This window comes from Epinephelus fuscoguttatus, linkage group LG10, assembly GCF_011397635.1.
Source record: "Epinephelus fuscoguttatus linkage group LG10, E.fuscoguttatus.final_Chr_v1".
NCBI lineage: Eukaryota > Metazoa > Chordata > Actinopteri > Perciformes > Serranidae > Epinephelus > Epinephelus fuscoguttatus.
This window is the reverse complement of record NC_064761.1, coordinates 12342260-12358472: the sequence shown is the minus strand read 5'-3', so window position 1 is coordinate 12358472 and position 16213 is coordinate 12342260.

Genomic DNA, 16213 nt, shown 5'->3' with positions numbered 1-16213 from the left:
CCAGACTGAATGGGCCAGACAATGTGCTGGTGTTATCTGGAGTTAAGAAGAAAGTCACAGACTCCTCCCTGCCCGCCTGGTTGTTGAAAAAATCCACAGGTCAAATACAAAATATGTCTGATGGACAGGTGTTTAGGGTTATGAACATCTCTTTAAAGGAGCATTCTGCCGCTTGAGGAAAATGATCATTTCTATAATACTGAATTCAACTCATCACTCATTATTTGACACCTTTTTAAACAATATCTTACTCTATTGTAGTTACACTGTTTTATTTTCTGCACTTTTATTCAAATGATTGTATTTACTTGTAGTGTTTAATCTTTTTCTCCCTGTAGAGGGCTTTGTAACTTTGTTTTGAGAGGTGCTATATAAATAAAGTTTATTATTATTCAAGGAGTTTGCAGCTGTATTTACTTGAATTGTTTATGTGATTCTGTTTTACTGTCAGCAATAAATAATCTGTGTATATTGGTGAAATTTAATTAACCCCAACAGGTCTGAATAATCTTAAGTCAATTCAAATCAAATGTTTGCTCCAACGAAAAGTAAGAAAAGGCCGTCCAACAACTCAACGCTGTCTTATGTACGTGTTATATCTTGTCATCTTGCAGGTTAGTCACCAATATATCCAGGCATGCCCAGCTGCTCCAATTTGAAACTACTTTTATCACCAGAATATCTCATTATCTAAAATCTACATTTGTTAAAAACATTAAACACATTATATGCATGAGCCATGAAAAGCAAGTTTTCCGTGGATGGACACTTATTCTAAATTCTTTCATGCAGTAAATCTACAAAGTGCAAAACATGTCGGTGTCGCAGGAATTTTCCAACTTCAGAAAAGTGTAACCTGCCAATTATGGATTGAACCTTTTGTGTCAAGCCTGGGCCAGCTGCTGTGAGTGTGTGTGTGTGTGTGTGTGTGTGTGTGTGTGAGTACACGAGGAAGTGGTGGGGATGAAGCTCTGTCAGCAGGCTGGATTAGACCCAGTGCAGCTTCAACAAGACGAACCTTTTCAGTCCTTCTCATCAAAGAACCCCACAGACACACGCGCACACACATACACACAACCGTCCTTCAGTTTCACACTCGAGCAAAATCAGTGTTCACACTGGGTACAACACACCTGTTGGTGTGTGTGTGTGTGTGTGTGTGTGTGTGTGTGTGTGTGTGTGTGTGTGTGTGTGTGTGTGTGTTTGCGACTGTGTAAACCCTCCTCCAAGCAGCAGGGTTTTAGCGAGTGCATTTAGAGATCAGAGGTTTCTCAGGGCGATAATACAGCAAACTCCACTCCCTCCCTCCCAACCAAACCAAACCAAATACACCTGAAAACACTCACACAGGTGTGTGTGCATGTGTGTGTGAGTGAGTGAAAGGGGGAAGGGGAGGAGAAGGGTGTGGAGGGGAGGGGAAAGTGAACACACAAGCACTTGCTCTAATATACAAAAACAAACATGCAAGTTCGCTCTCATATCTCATATTCTCTCTCACACATGCATGCACGCACACACACACACACACACACACACACACACACACACACACACACACACACACACATTGATCCAGGGCTCGCAGGCAAAGGATTATGGCTCTGTGGTGCAGCTTAGCTCCGATGTGAAATGTGAGGAGGCCTTGGATTGAACTTTCAGACTAATTCAATAATTACAGCTGTTATGAGCAAGAAGATCTGACAACCTGTCTGTCTGTCCCTGTACCTGTACCTGTCTGTCTGACAGATCTGTCAAACAACATGTCTGTCTGTTTCTGTACTTGTATGGCCAACATGTCTGTCTGACCTGTCTCACTTAACCACTGTCACTGTACCACCTCTGTATTTGACCTGTCGCTGCACCTGTCTCTCTGGCCTGTCAGCCTTTATACCTGTCTGACCTACCTCTGTATCTCTAACCGTTTGCCTCTGTATCTGTGTGACCAACTTGTCCTTCTGACTGTCTATGTCTTTACCTGTTTGTTTCTGGACCTGTCTGTATTACCAGCTGTCTGTTGTTCAGCATCCTATCTTTATATCTTAAAGATGTCTGTCTTTACTACCTGTGCGACACTATCATCCAACCTGTCTGTTTATCATCTGTCTTCCTGACCACCTGCCTAACTTCTTTTCATTTCGCTTTCGCCTATGTGTGTGTGTGTATGTGTGTGTGTGTGTCACCTGGTAGTTATCAGGTCACAGAGGGTTTAGTGGTTGACTGCCAGAAACATAGGTGTACTGTAGTTGCCGTGGTAACATAATATGGCAAGCATGCTGAAGGTTTTAAGCCCCGCCTCCTGTAGACCTCACCTAGTTTTCTACTTTGACAAAGTTTACATGAGGATTTTTGGCCAACCAGCTTCAAATGACATTTACAAATGACTTTTATGGTTTTGTAACACTGCGTTCATTTCCCACACACACAACACATGCCAGGAACGCTTTAGACAATCACAGGAGGCCTTTTGAAAATGACAACTGACAGCTGATCTGATATGGTAAAGGTCACCCACATGATGTCATCAGGGCAGATGTGGGGCATCCAGAGATCTAAAAGTTTTACTCAAGGCTGTAAAAAAGATAATATGCTTTAAATAAAGTTCATAGTTCCATAGTGAATGACTATACTACTAATAGTCATTCACTATAATGACTATTATAGTACTACTAATACTACTAATGACTATACAGACAAGGAACACTTAGTTTCACCCAAAAACAATACAAATTGTAGTACTTTTGTACATGAATAAAGGCTGTTACACACTTGAGGCGTGATGAATAAACGACATGTGAAATACTTGCCTGCCAATATTTGGCATCAAAACTAGTCATGCCAGCAGCAATGCAAATTTGCAACACTTTTCAACACAAAAGGTTTTGATGAGAACAGATTTGCCAGCAGCGATACGAATATGCAACAACTAGTTATCAGGATCCTGTTGACCCAGAGCAGTGCCTAGTCGTCTGTCTGAGGTGAGTCGTTGTATAGCTTCAGCTACTGTGAGCTATTTTATTGAGTCTTCTTCATGCTTCAACTGAATTTGAGCTCCCTCTGGCTAACAGTTATGTGTCTAGGGCTTTTATTATGAAAGGACAGAAGGAGTGGATCTGGTATGTGCTGCCTTTGTCAAGGTAGGACTAATAAAGTTTTCCATCTTGGTTCAAAATACGGATCATAGACAGAGCCTCAATGTTGTTGTTTTATAATCCTCTTAATTATAGGCACAGCATAATTGGTTGATGCCTTTATTTGCGGTATGAAAGCTCAGAAAAAGCGAACTCATTGGCTTTTGATGAAAGAACAATAGTTTGAAAAATTGCAAATTATTTGCATGATAAAAAAAAGTCTCGCATGTCACTGTGGGCATTTAATAGGACTACAAAAAATTAGGTTGTCATAAAAAGTTTGTTACAGACACAGAGGGACAGGAGAGAAAGATAAACTACATAAAATACAACAAATATGATAACAATCAATTTCTTCATGTCTTTTTTGTTACATTGCATGTTTAGATTGTTATAGCTCTAAAGAGGATACCATTGATGACATCATCAGTGTTATTTTCTCAGGCTTGACAAAACTCCCCCAGAGCCACGGAAGTCATCAGACAACAGCATAAGTACCACTCCTGATGACTAGTGAACCGACCTTTACGTGTAAAATCTGCAGAGGTGCCCTTTAATATTCAAATGAGTCTGAAACATGTAGTTAAATGTTCCTGCAAATGAATGTTATTAAATTTGAGAAAATGTTACATTAAGATTAATTAAAATGAAATTAATTTGCAAGTTAATTATAGCAGCTATTATTTGGCCTGATTTTGGTCAGTGAATTTACATTTTCACATTTAGGCAATAAGTTAATGCTCTAATCCTGAGTGATTCAGCGTGGCGGTTAAACCACACTGTCATTACAAGTTACCAACAGCAAAGCAGAGTAGTTACAATGTGTGTTTGGATTAGATATTCTTATTATTATTTGTCATTATCATTTGGAAACGAGAGAAAGGAAGTAAAACATTTACTGTGAAGGTTTTTCATCAGTGGTCTAATTAATGTTATGTGTTCATAATGACATACAAATGTGGTTTTGTTGCATGAATAATAAAGACATAACACTTTGTAGCTCTGTGAATACAACACACAACACTGTGAGGTCTCCCAAATTCAGACCCAGTTTGTTTGACCAACATTAATATTTAGGACAAATGTAAGAAGAAATAATGTTGTCAACAGTCAGAAAAAAAGTCGGGAGATTTAGACTTCAGGATGTTCAACAGAGCCTGCATTCAACCCCAAAACAGTAGTTAGTACAACTTGAACTGAGGTCATGGAAAAGCTTGAACATAAACAACAAACAAAAGTATGATTGAGCTCACATTGTTTGTGTTATTACAGCAGCTTTGTGGTCCGCGCATCTGTGTTTATGTAAGTGTGTACACATGCATCGCCTGTGTCGACGTTCAATTAAGTGCATGGAAATATGTGCATGTGCGTATGTGTGTGTGGGTGTGTGCGTATGAAATCAGATGAGCTCACTGTAGCACTATGAATGGTAATCATACAGCCCCCTCTCAGCAGTCGTGTGTAACCTACTGAAACCCAAACAAGAGATGAAGTGTGATAATACACACACACACATGCACACACACACACACAGACATACAGTGTGATAGGAGATGCAAGGCTATTGTGGAACTTGAACCCTCATGTCTCACTGCCAGGTGATCTCATGTTTTGGCCCAAATAAGACGGGGGGTGGGGGTGGGGGGTGGGGTGGGGGGGGGCACAGTAATAAATACACCAGCAGTGATACTGTAATCTGATATCTGCACTTGCTGCTGTGAATGTATCTTCACAAACCTGTGGTTGACTGATTACTGTCTGTCAGTTATTAAGCAGGGACAAATATACATATTTGGCAGGAGCAGGGATGAAAATCATTTTTTTCCTTCCCGCATAATCACCTGTGACCAACCCAAATAATGAGAATAAAATTAACCTAGCAGTAGAACACAATCTCCTCTGCAAAGATAAAACTTTGTTCATTGATGTTTAGCCATAGTTGTAAAGAAATGTGCTTCATGGTTGACTTTAACTTCCAAACAGTTCTTTTAAACACACTGAGCTAAATGTTGTTTAATTTTTATCATCAAAGGGGACTTGTAACCTTTTCATCTCTGTCTCTGTCTCTTCATTCTCTGTCATAAACATAACGATAGAATGTCGGATGTTCATATTAAAGGTGGCCAAAGTCTTAAATCACAAGGTACAAGCTGACGTCAGCTTGTGATATGGTGCTTCATCAGGTGTTTATATCATTCAGCTTACACTCCCAGCTGGCACTGGACGTCAGTATGATGTCAGAAAGATGTTGGAATCTTGTCTCAGACAGACATCAAATTTTGGTTGGAATAAAAATCAGGTTGATGATATTTTAATTTTATGTTGTGTGGATGTAAACATTAGGATGTTTTGCAGACATTGGTTTTGTTCTCCATGCCCTACCACTAAATGTCAGTCTATGTCAAGGTGATGTTGGCATAAGGCATTTGGAAGACACTGGATTTTGGTCACTTAACATCAATGTAAAAACAATACAATATCTACATTGGCATTACATTGAATTATGGTCACCTGACATCACAACCCATATTCAAATAAATGTCAGCGTCTAACAACATCAGTGGCTAGCTGGGCTGTGACATACATCCTGACATCAGGGAAACGTGATCTTAGTTGCCAATATTGTTAATTTCTCCCTAATTTTGCATATATTCTTGCTGGAAAAGTTTGTAGATTTGGGTTTAAAAGCTTTTGTTGATTATTTTTCACAGTAGAAAGTGCTGCTATACTCAGTTACAATAACTCCCACTGACGGTGCACAGACACCAAGATATGGAAGACACAGAAACGTCGACCAATCAGAGCAGTCTGGGCTTCTCGGGAGGAGAAAGAGACAAGTATTAAAATGAAGCGTTTCAAACAAAGGGCAAATACAGACAGCACAGACTGTATGAGGACTGTCAAGTGTTTTAACTGAAGCATGTTAACATGTTCGAATAGAAACTTCAAATACAACTTTGAACCTGAATATGAGCGTAATAGTGCCTATTTACATGACACTATGTCTTTCTTTATTATAAAAAATCCCACAAGAATATAATGTATCTACACAGTAGTTCAGGTACGATTCAGGATGAGCACAAGTGTAAAAATAGAGGAGCAGGAGTCACTGCTATGGTAAAAACCACACAAGTGTTTTCACTTATTTTGCCTGATCAGACCTCTTCTCAGAGTGTTTGACATCTCCCTCTCCCTCCTGTCACTCCAGTTGTACCTGTTAAGGCGGGATGACTTTCACCCTCATCATTCTTATTGGTACACTGAGTTGGTAAAACGTAGCAGAGCTCAACCCAACTTAAGCCTGAGCAAATAAGGTCTTATCAACTAGAAAAGCTGGTAACACCTGTGTGACCGTGCAGGGCCTCGGAACAGAGAAAGAAAAATAGCAGCTGAGAGGAAAGATATTCAGTAAATGAAGATTTATGTTTTGATCATCATCAAGATAAACACAAAAATGTCTTAAATCCACTTTCATGCACTACAGTTGGAGTTCAGAAGGAGTTTCAGGAAACAAAGCTTACATTATAAATTTATTTTGAGGGAGAAGCATCGGGTGCATCACAGAAGAAAAGCTAAGTCACGTTTTTCTTACAAAATTCCTCATAATGCTTACAACCACACACACACACACACACACACACACTGACAGGTCGTGACCCCTGTGAGCCCCCACAACCCCTCAGGTTCCCCACCAAGTGGAAATGGCATTGGCGGGGGGGGGGTATTATTTGTTCTAATTAGTTTGGTGGCCTGGAAAAAAAACAGACTCCTCCTAAACTTCATTTGGTGCCCCCCAGTCCTGGATAAAGAAACTAATATTTTTCAGTCAGGGCGGCTTAATAATAGTGTTTTGTAGCTACACAGGCAGATTTTTCAGACTTCAGAGACGATAATTATAAGTTGTTGTTTTTTTTTTAAAGATATTTTTTGCCTTTAATGGATAGGACAGTTGAGTGTGAAAGGGGGAGAGAGAGGGGATGACATGCAGCAAAGGGCCACAGGCTGGACTCAAACCCAGGCTGCTGCGGCAACAGCCTTGTACATGGGGCACCTGCTCTACCACTAAGCCGCCGACGCCCCAAGTTGGGGTTTTTTAAAATTTCTTCTGCAATGTTTCCCCCATAACCCCTAAACTTTAGCATTAATTGTTCAGGAGATTGCAGAATTGTTGTAATTTTCTGCATACTTCAGTCATGCTCTGAGAAGAATTTTATCTTCATACAGTTCAATGTGATGTAGCTATACTTTGCTGTGCCTATGGAAGTGTTACAAACTTACAAGGGAATACTGACATTTTTATTCTGGGCCTAACTGTTCCTTTAAGAAGAGAGAGAATTACTGGGGTGAGAGGGACGACGCAGGGAAGACTGGAGAACAGAGGAGGGAGGCAGGGCAGAAGGGATGGAGGGCAGTCACCTGTGGTGTGGGAATGGAGCAGTGCTCTCCACGGGGGTTGGTGGTTTCTCCTGCTCCCCACTTCTCACCCCATCCCTCCCACCACCACCACCACCACCACCACTCCACTTACCTCATCCCCCTTTTCATCTCCTCCTCCTCTCTTTTGGATGCAGCTGCAGGAGGGGAGGTGCGGGTGGGTGTATGTGGGAGAAGCGGATAGGTGCACAGTTAGAGGGGTAAAGTGACAGAAGAGTGACAAGAGACAGAAAAGACAGAGACCAGGATGGGTGAGTGGATGAAAGCCGGGGAAAGAAACAAACCCAACTGACTGCGCGTTTATGTGTAGCGTTATCATATTAGAAACATTAAAAAATACATAACACATACAAATTGTGGAATTCAAAATTGCTTTGTTATTTGGACTGATTGTTTGCCTGCTAACACTTTATTTTATGACTGCATCACTATATTAATGCACCAACAGTGGCTTGCAGTGAAGAAGTTGTCCTTTGCATCTACAATGTTTGTGTTGTTGCTGAATGCGGAGCTTTATGCTTGCTTGTACCAATTGTACCTGCTGACACTTCTTTAGACCTCTAAAACCCAGAACTAAAACTTTTTTGTACCTCTAAAATCAACATTGGATTTTTTTTTGTACGTATTAAAAACAATTAAACATGTTGAATACCCTAACCCTAACCCCTAACTTCTCTTTGGTACCATGTTATCGTGGCTAAATATGTTTCCTGTCACTGAGAATTTGCTGCAAACGTGTCACTTGAAATTGTAGTGATAACCCGTCAAACTATACACGATGACGTACTTGAGTAGGTGTGTGTGCGTGTGTGTGTATGTGTGTGCTGCCCTCCGTCCCCGAGGCAGCTGCTTCCAGATGACCTCCAGCAGCGAGCTGTCGCTGGACATCTGCATCACACAGACACACACACACACACACACACACACACACACACAGTTTGTGTGCCTGTGCGTGTACATACAAGTGTGGTGGCCTCTTTTCTGCTTGGTTGGGATTCTGTCACAAGTATTCGAAGCGTCTCACAGCCACACACACTGACAATCACTGACACTAACTACAGGAGACGGACAGACAGATGTGAGTGTGTGTGTTGCTGATGTTAATGATGAGAGAAAGAGTCGTGTTACTACAGTGCCGCCGAAATCACGGCCCGTGACCCTTTTATTAGTAGACACATGCATGCAAGTGTGCACATATCATAGTGTAAAAATCGTTGGTTGTAACATAATGAAATACAGTTTACATAAATTATTATTTTTAAATGAAAAGAACCTATTAAAGACATAACATTGCAACCGAGAACTTTCCCACAAACTTTTTTTGTTAAATCTTTTAACTGATTGTCAGCTTGCTTAATTATCACAGACTCTCCACCTTGTTCATTGTGCTTTTCCCAAGGTTGATTTCAATGCTCATTCTATGTTTCCTCATTGCATTGTACACTTGCAACTTTAGGGGAACAGTGATCTCTAGTCTGTAATATAGCTTTTTATTGTGATTTAAGTCGAGTAAGCATCAAGTTTAATTCTCAACCTGAGAAAAACAGAAAAGAGATGTCAGAATCAGAAAATATATAAGGTCTGCTTTTCAGCAGTAAACTTTGGGAGAAAAAAGGTAAGGTGAATATGTAAACAAATAATTACAGTAAGAAGTAAAGAATATAAAAGTGTAAATCACTTTGCTTCTGTTCTTGTCATTTAGTTAATATAGACTTACACACAATTGCTGTGAATGAGTGTGTTTATAAAGTGAGAGTGGTAATAAAGATTCTGATTTGTTTTCACAAGCTAAAACTGAAGCTTCAGGGTTTACTTTGCGGTGGAAGGAGCCCAATTTAACTAAAATGCTGCAGCTGTAATGGGCCCTGACACACCAAGCTAACGGTCGGCTGTTGGTCAATGTTGGGCTGTCGATGAGCGTATGTCGCCATAGTTTTTGCAGTGCGTCCCACACCATCGGCCCTTGTCGGCCCTCATTGGCCTTTTTTTTTTCTTTTTTCCCCATCTGATTATCATGTTGAATTGCTGTTGGAGATGGCAGAGCCTGTCAGTGAATGAAATCAATCTGACTGGCAATTCAGTTCAGTGCACGAGAAGAGAAACGGATGTGAGGAAAGCAAACAAACGACTACATTCAAGAGATTGAAATATTAGGTTTACTGGGTAACTAGGTAAGATTTCTTTTTAGCCATTGAGCTCTTTAGCAGAAGCAGTTCACAGTTGTGTGTGTTACTGTTCACTAGTGCACAGTAACTGTTCTTTCAACAAGTTGTGCTGTTAATGTGCTAACTGGCTAACTCATGACTTGAATTCGTCTTGTCGGTCTTCCAGTTTACTCTTTTGAATAACAAATACAGACCATTGCAGCCTGCTGCTGCCGGAGAGTTATTTCATCTCATGCAGGTGCAGAACGTAAGTGTTCATTGGCTGCTGGCTGTAGTGGTGTGTTCAAGTGCAAACTTTTGGCTGAGACACAGGCAACATGAAGCAATGCAACAGTCAGCCTTCACTGCAGCTAGTTCTGTGATGTTGGTTTGGTGTGTCTGGATCCGTAATACACCACAACTTTATAGGTCCAAGATAATATATGGATAGATTTTTAATTAGCACTCATTACACACACAATTACTGTATTTACATTACAGTAAAAGCACTTCTAAGAAGCTATTTTGTGTCTTATGCTGTAAACTCAGTTCTTCTTCTCATTGGTGATAAAAAGGATTATAAAACTGACATTGATCTTATTATCACTGAGAACATTAAACAGTGGTAGTTCCTTTTAAATTAAGTCAGTGAAAAAAAAACAAAACAGACAGACAGACGGACAGACAGACGGACGAACAGGAAGACGACTTTCTTTCCAGTCGTCTCTAAGTCTTTCTGCTGTGCACACAAGTTGAACGTCTGACAGAGTTTTCCGGCAATCTCCCCTAATCTGTTGAAACAATGTGCTGAGGTGTGTGTGTGTGAGTGTGAGTGTGAGTCTGTGTGAGTCGGGTAAGGTAGGGTAGGGTCCCACACCACTGTGATTGGGGTCAAAGGTCGTCAGGGAACCAGGGAGCTGTCATGCTCTATTACATGGTGCTTTGGGACAGAACTAAAACCAGAGTGAGGTGCACTGAAAACTTTTTTAGTCCACTTAACAGCCCCATTTTACACTCATCTGGACACTTACAGGTTATGCATGACCACACACGCACACACACACACACTCTCACATACTGTATTTGAAGGGTTCTTTAATTCATAGATGACAGAAAAGGTCATATTGGTGCTTACATGCAAGATGTTGGATGTATACTACTCTTTTATACTATCGATATGAAGGTGTAACTCTTTTCAAAAACATAGTTTTTTAACATCTTTTCCCCAGTGTGTCTCATTAAACCAAGCAACTGTAGCAAGGGTTGTTTTCTTGAGTCGTCCTGCATTGCTAGAAATTATTTTGGTCACAATCAGTAGCTATGATGGGGAATAGGGGTAGGTGATATAGATAAAATCCAACCCTGTCACATAGCAAAGCTTGGTCAGTGACCCATCTGTGTTAGACACCAACAAACAGTGGCCCCCCTCACATGGCAGTAGGAGATGCCCTGGGCGATGGCAGTTGTTTACGCTCCAGCCAACTACTATATTAAAAAGAGCAAGAAAGTAAGCATGGGGTGCGTGGTGCATTTTGCACCTGTAACTGACAAAACTGTCCAAGAGATCATCACCAGTCTGAGTTCGTCTACATGCTGCCTCGATGTGTTACCCACTAGATTTCTAAAGTCTGTGCTGAGCAGTTTGTTACCACCACTCGCTCACATAGTTAACATGTCACTACAATCTGGAACATTCCCAAAGGCCTTGAAAACTGCGGTCATAAAGCCTCTCCTAAAGAAGAGCAGTCTTGATGCCACAGTACTGAACAACTACCGGCCCATTTCAAATCTGCCGTTTTTAGGCAAAGTCCTTGAGAAAGTTGTTTACCAACAGCTTACTGACTTTCTCCTAAAGAACAACTCCTTTGATGTTTTCCAGTCAGGTTTTAGACCCCATCACAGCACTGAGACCGCTCTTATTAAAGTGACAAATGACATCCGCCTCAACACTGACGCAGGCAAAGTCTCAGTTTTAGTCCTGCTAGATCTGAGTGCTGCTTTTGACACTGTTGATCATGAGATCCTTTCACAGAGACTAGAGGACTGGGTGGGCATCTCTGGCACTGCCCTAAATTGGTTGAAGTCCTATCTAGAACACAGGAAGTACTTTGTTGAAATTGGTAACTGTGTCTCAGACCACATGGCCTTGACCTGTGGGGTGCCCCAAGGGTCAATCCTGGGACCCCTTCTGTTCAATCTCTATATGCTGCCTTTAGGCCAGTTAATACAAAGTAATAATGTGTCCTACCACAATTATGCAGACGACACTCAGATCTATGTCTCACTGACAGCAGGTGAATATGGACCAGTGGATTCACTCTGTCACTGCATCCAACAGGTCAGTGTGTGGATGCAAAACAACTTTCTCTAGCTAAATTCAGACAAGACTGAAGTCATCATTCATTTTTACAATACCTTTGGTCTAAATATGGTATTTCATCTTTTTTTCTGATTTGTGAAACAATAGTTTATTTGTCGCATTATATACAACACTCTCGTGACTCTGTACCAGGATAAGCAGTTACACATGATGAATGAATCAATTAATGAATGAATATACAATGCTGGTTTCAGTTTCACATTTGCCTCCAGTATAAACTTTGCATTTCTCCTGTCAAACAACTTTTTTCTCAGTGAGTAACTGTGGTACGAGGTTGTTATACACTAAAAAAAGGAAACACACTTTCATGGCCACATTCTTGGCCTCCACCTCTCCTTATAATTGATAAACCTGCTACGCCATCTAGGTAAGCAGTAGGTAAATCTCTAGATATCACTAATGCAGTATCATGGCTGTTTCACGGGCGTAGAAACTAGCCAAAAACACACCAGCTTCCTGCAACATTAATGTCTTCTTCCTGCACTGAAGCATGAGACGGCACTGAAGACAAAATAAGAATACTAACCAGGAATTTCTGGCTTCTTTTCTGACGTAACGTTTGGCCATGCATCACTGTACCTTGAAAATGACCACTAAAGAATGTTGATTTGAAAAGGTTGTAATGGGTTTGTCCTTTCTATTCTGAGGCAACTTTCCACCATCTATGAACAGACTATTTCCCTGACAGAAGGTGCTCCCAGCTGTCCACAGCCTATTCATCACTCCAACAGGATGGCTGACTTAATGTCTGCTAGCGCTGCACACAGAGAGACACGTGATGATGGAGCACAGTGCACGGTATGCCTGGGCAGCAGGTGTGTGTGCATATGTGTGTGTGTGTGGAGAGAGACACAAGGAGGTAGTCTTTTATCTTTCATCTTGTCTGGTCAAGTCAAGATATGATCGATTGGTTGAATGACCAGCGGCGGAGCAGGGAGGTGGCTTCTGGGGCTCCAGCCCAGAATGTTTTCTCAAAAGCCCCGAATCTATGCTGTTCCCTGAAGAAACCTCTATGGAAAATTCAGCTCACAGTAAAAACCTCCTTAACATCTGGGTCAGAAATAAGGTGAGCTTACATGAAGTTATCAGAGAACATAGGTGAGCACACATTAACAAGTGCTGGGCTAGCAGCCCATCTGCGACATCAGAGAAACATTGATTTCTAACCTGAAACTGCTTTATTCAGTGTTTTTACTGGTTTTAATCAGCTGGTCTGTTTGTTTTGGAGAGGAAGAGACCTCTGCGGAGTATTCAGCCTTCGTTGAAAACCTCCTGAAAAATGAACAGCGAAGGAATTGGGAGACTTCTTAGCTGGTTGCAATCTGCAATTCTCACCACTAGATGCCACTAAATCCCCTGAAATCTTACACACTGTTACTTTAAAAATCGTAACATTAAACATTTTTAAAACCTACCTAAGATAGCATGAGTGAAAAAGAGTCATCCTCAACATTTGTTGTCTTATGGTTTCAGAATGATGAAGACAGCATAAGAACAAATAGATAGAAAATGGGATGTAGACTCTAGAGGACGACTATCATGTTTTTCCCAAATGACTGATAGATTCTTAGGCCTTCTGTTTTGTCAAATGGCTTGAAAAATAATGTATAAAGTTGCCTTAAATTAAGGGGAAAAAAGCTCCCCTAGGTTTGGACTAAGTCCCAAATGTGTACAAAGTTTGGCTCTGACTTTTTACTATTACTATTTGCAAAATCTTGGAGTGTTGGGTTATGCAATTAAAACTGCAGAGAGTCCTGAACTGCCCCTCTGTGTGACATCACTACAAGACAAACTACTGTGTTTAACTTTTCTAATAATGGGTTTATATATATTGCAGTGTGGATTCTGAATAAACAGTTTGTTTTTTTGAATTCGGTATAAGTTGGAGGTCTGGAAATCAAATATTTGTTGGAAACACTGCATCAAGCATACATAATATCTCCACATAGCTCTACACAGCCAACAGACAGATATCGTAGCCATGACGATATATAGTACAACATCACTCCCTCTCGTGTGGTATTGCTTAATTAGCCCAAAGACCGAAAATGGAGGGAAACAGTCAGCCTGGCTCTGTCCAGCGACAGCAAGAATCCTCCTACCAGAACCTGTGAGGCTCACAAAGTAACACCGTATATATCCCATTTGCCATTTGCAGGGGATTATGTACCGGACTATTTCTCGGCTATGTGCATTTACTAGGCAACCAGTTAATTACTCATGTGAACTTGCGATTAGCAATGAAAGAGCTGGATTTGGCCAAAATGACATGAGGTTTTATGTGGACTTTAAAAAGTCTTAAAAACAGCTCAGAGACACAGAGACATCCCAATATCATCTCATGACCTTGAAATTGTATTTACTGTACCGTGTTTGATTACAGCTAAAAATGAAGTGAGTATCTTTCCTGACCTCTGCCACTCCTAACTCTAACATTTTCCAGTACTTTACTTGCATCATCCACATACCTTCGTACTCTTGAACAACACTGCCCTGTTGAGAAACCGATAAGGGGACACAAAGGTGAGCTGTGAGAACTGCTGTTGCTGAGATGCTGGGATTACCAGCCAGCAGGTCTGTGTGAACTGGGTGGTGATGGTGCAAGCTGCTCCTAAGCAAGCAGCTCATGTTTAGTCGCAGTCTAGTGGAAAAAAACCTGCCTAACCTGTCCAGTACTCCCGCTGCCATGTCAGTGTGTGTGTGTGTGTGTGTGTGTGTGTGTGTGTGTGGGCTACTTACCTCACTGGGTGCTGTAGGAAAAACATCCGAACATTCATCAAAACAGCAAAACACAGATGAAGATAAGGCCACTCTGTTTTTGTATGACATGTCTGTTTTTGAGCGTGTGTTCCTCACAGAAGACAGAGAGGGGTTTCCGTGTGTGTGTGTGTGTGTGTGTGTGTCAGAAAGAGGGAGACACAGTGTTTGGGAAAGACACAAGACAGGACATAGAGACAAAGAGCAGGCTACATCTAGTTTTAAAGCCATATGCTGCCACCAAGTCAAATATCTGACTTTGATTGGAGCTCTCTGGAGGCCAGATAAGAAAAGCTTCAGCAGTGTTTGTGTATACGTGGTTTTCAGCTTTCAAGGCATCTCGTTTTTCCCTAAGTCTGATAACACACATTAAAGGCTGCAACAGCCTGAGCTCCTTTATGAGCTGTGTAGGGGGGCATAGCATCCTGGCAACGGGAAACAAAATAAGGCAACAAAATGTCAAAATAGGCTGTTTATCAAAAATGACCTGTGTGACTTTTTTTCAGAACAACTCATATGAACATTTGTTGATCTGCAACCTGGTTAAAGGAACTCTTAACTCATGAAAATGATCATTTGTATAACAAGTACTCATCCTGTATTATGTTCGTGAAAAAAACTTTCACGTTTTTCTCACATGCCTCCACGGTAAACAAAGAATCTAAAAACAGAGAAAAAAATAATTCTTCATGAATTGGAGTAAATGATGGCTGCATTAAACAGCGAAAGAATATTAAGTATAATCCAAATCTCATTTATCCAGTTGTATGCTGCTAAACACTTCCATTCGACCGGTCTCGCCCCCCTGGGCAAGCATTTGTGTTTGAACTCTGCACAGTACAATGCACACGCAAAGTTCAAATGCACTTGCTTACTCAAGTGCACTATTTGTGTTTTGAATAGAAAGGTTTTAGACAAAATGCACATTTGGGAAGTACTGTACAAATGACTGGACGAATGAAGCTTGGATTATACTGGATGGGTTGAGTGAGGTTTAATCACAGAAATAATATCATAATTTGTACAAAGAAAAGTACAGACCCGTACAATCTTTTAAATTAGTCATTTAAACCTTGTAATTATTAATTCATATCCACACACTAACACAAGACAAACAACATGTTATTCTGTATGTTATATTTAAGCAAACCAACCCCCAAAAAGATTTGGCATTGTAGATTTCTGCAAACTACAGATTCAGTACATTTGTACATTATTATGTAGCTGTTAATGCGTGGTTAAGTTTAGTCATATAAACCATGGTTATAGTTGGGAAAGGGTCACGTTGGGGCTTTTGTGGCACAATCACAGCTGGAGAAACTGTAGATGTCACAGGAAAAAATAGTCACTTTTTGTGGCACTGTCTTCGG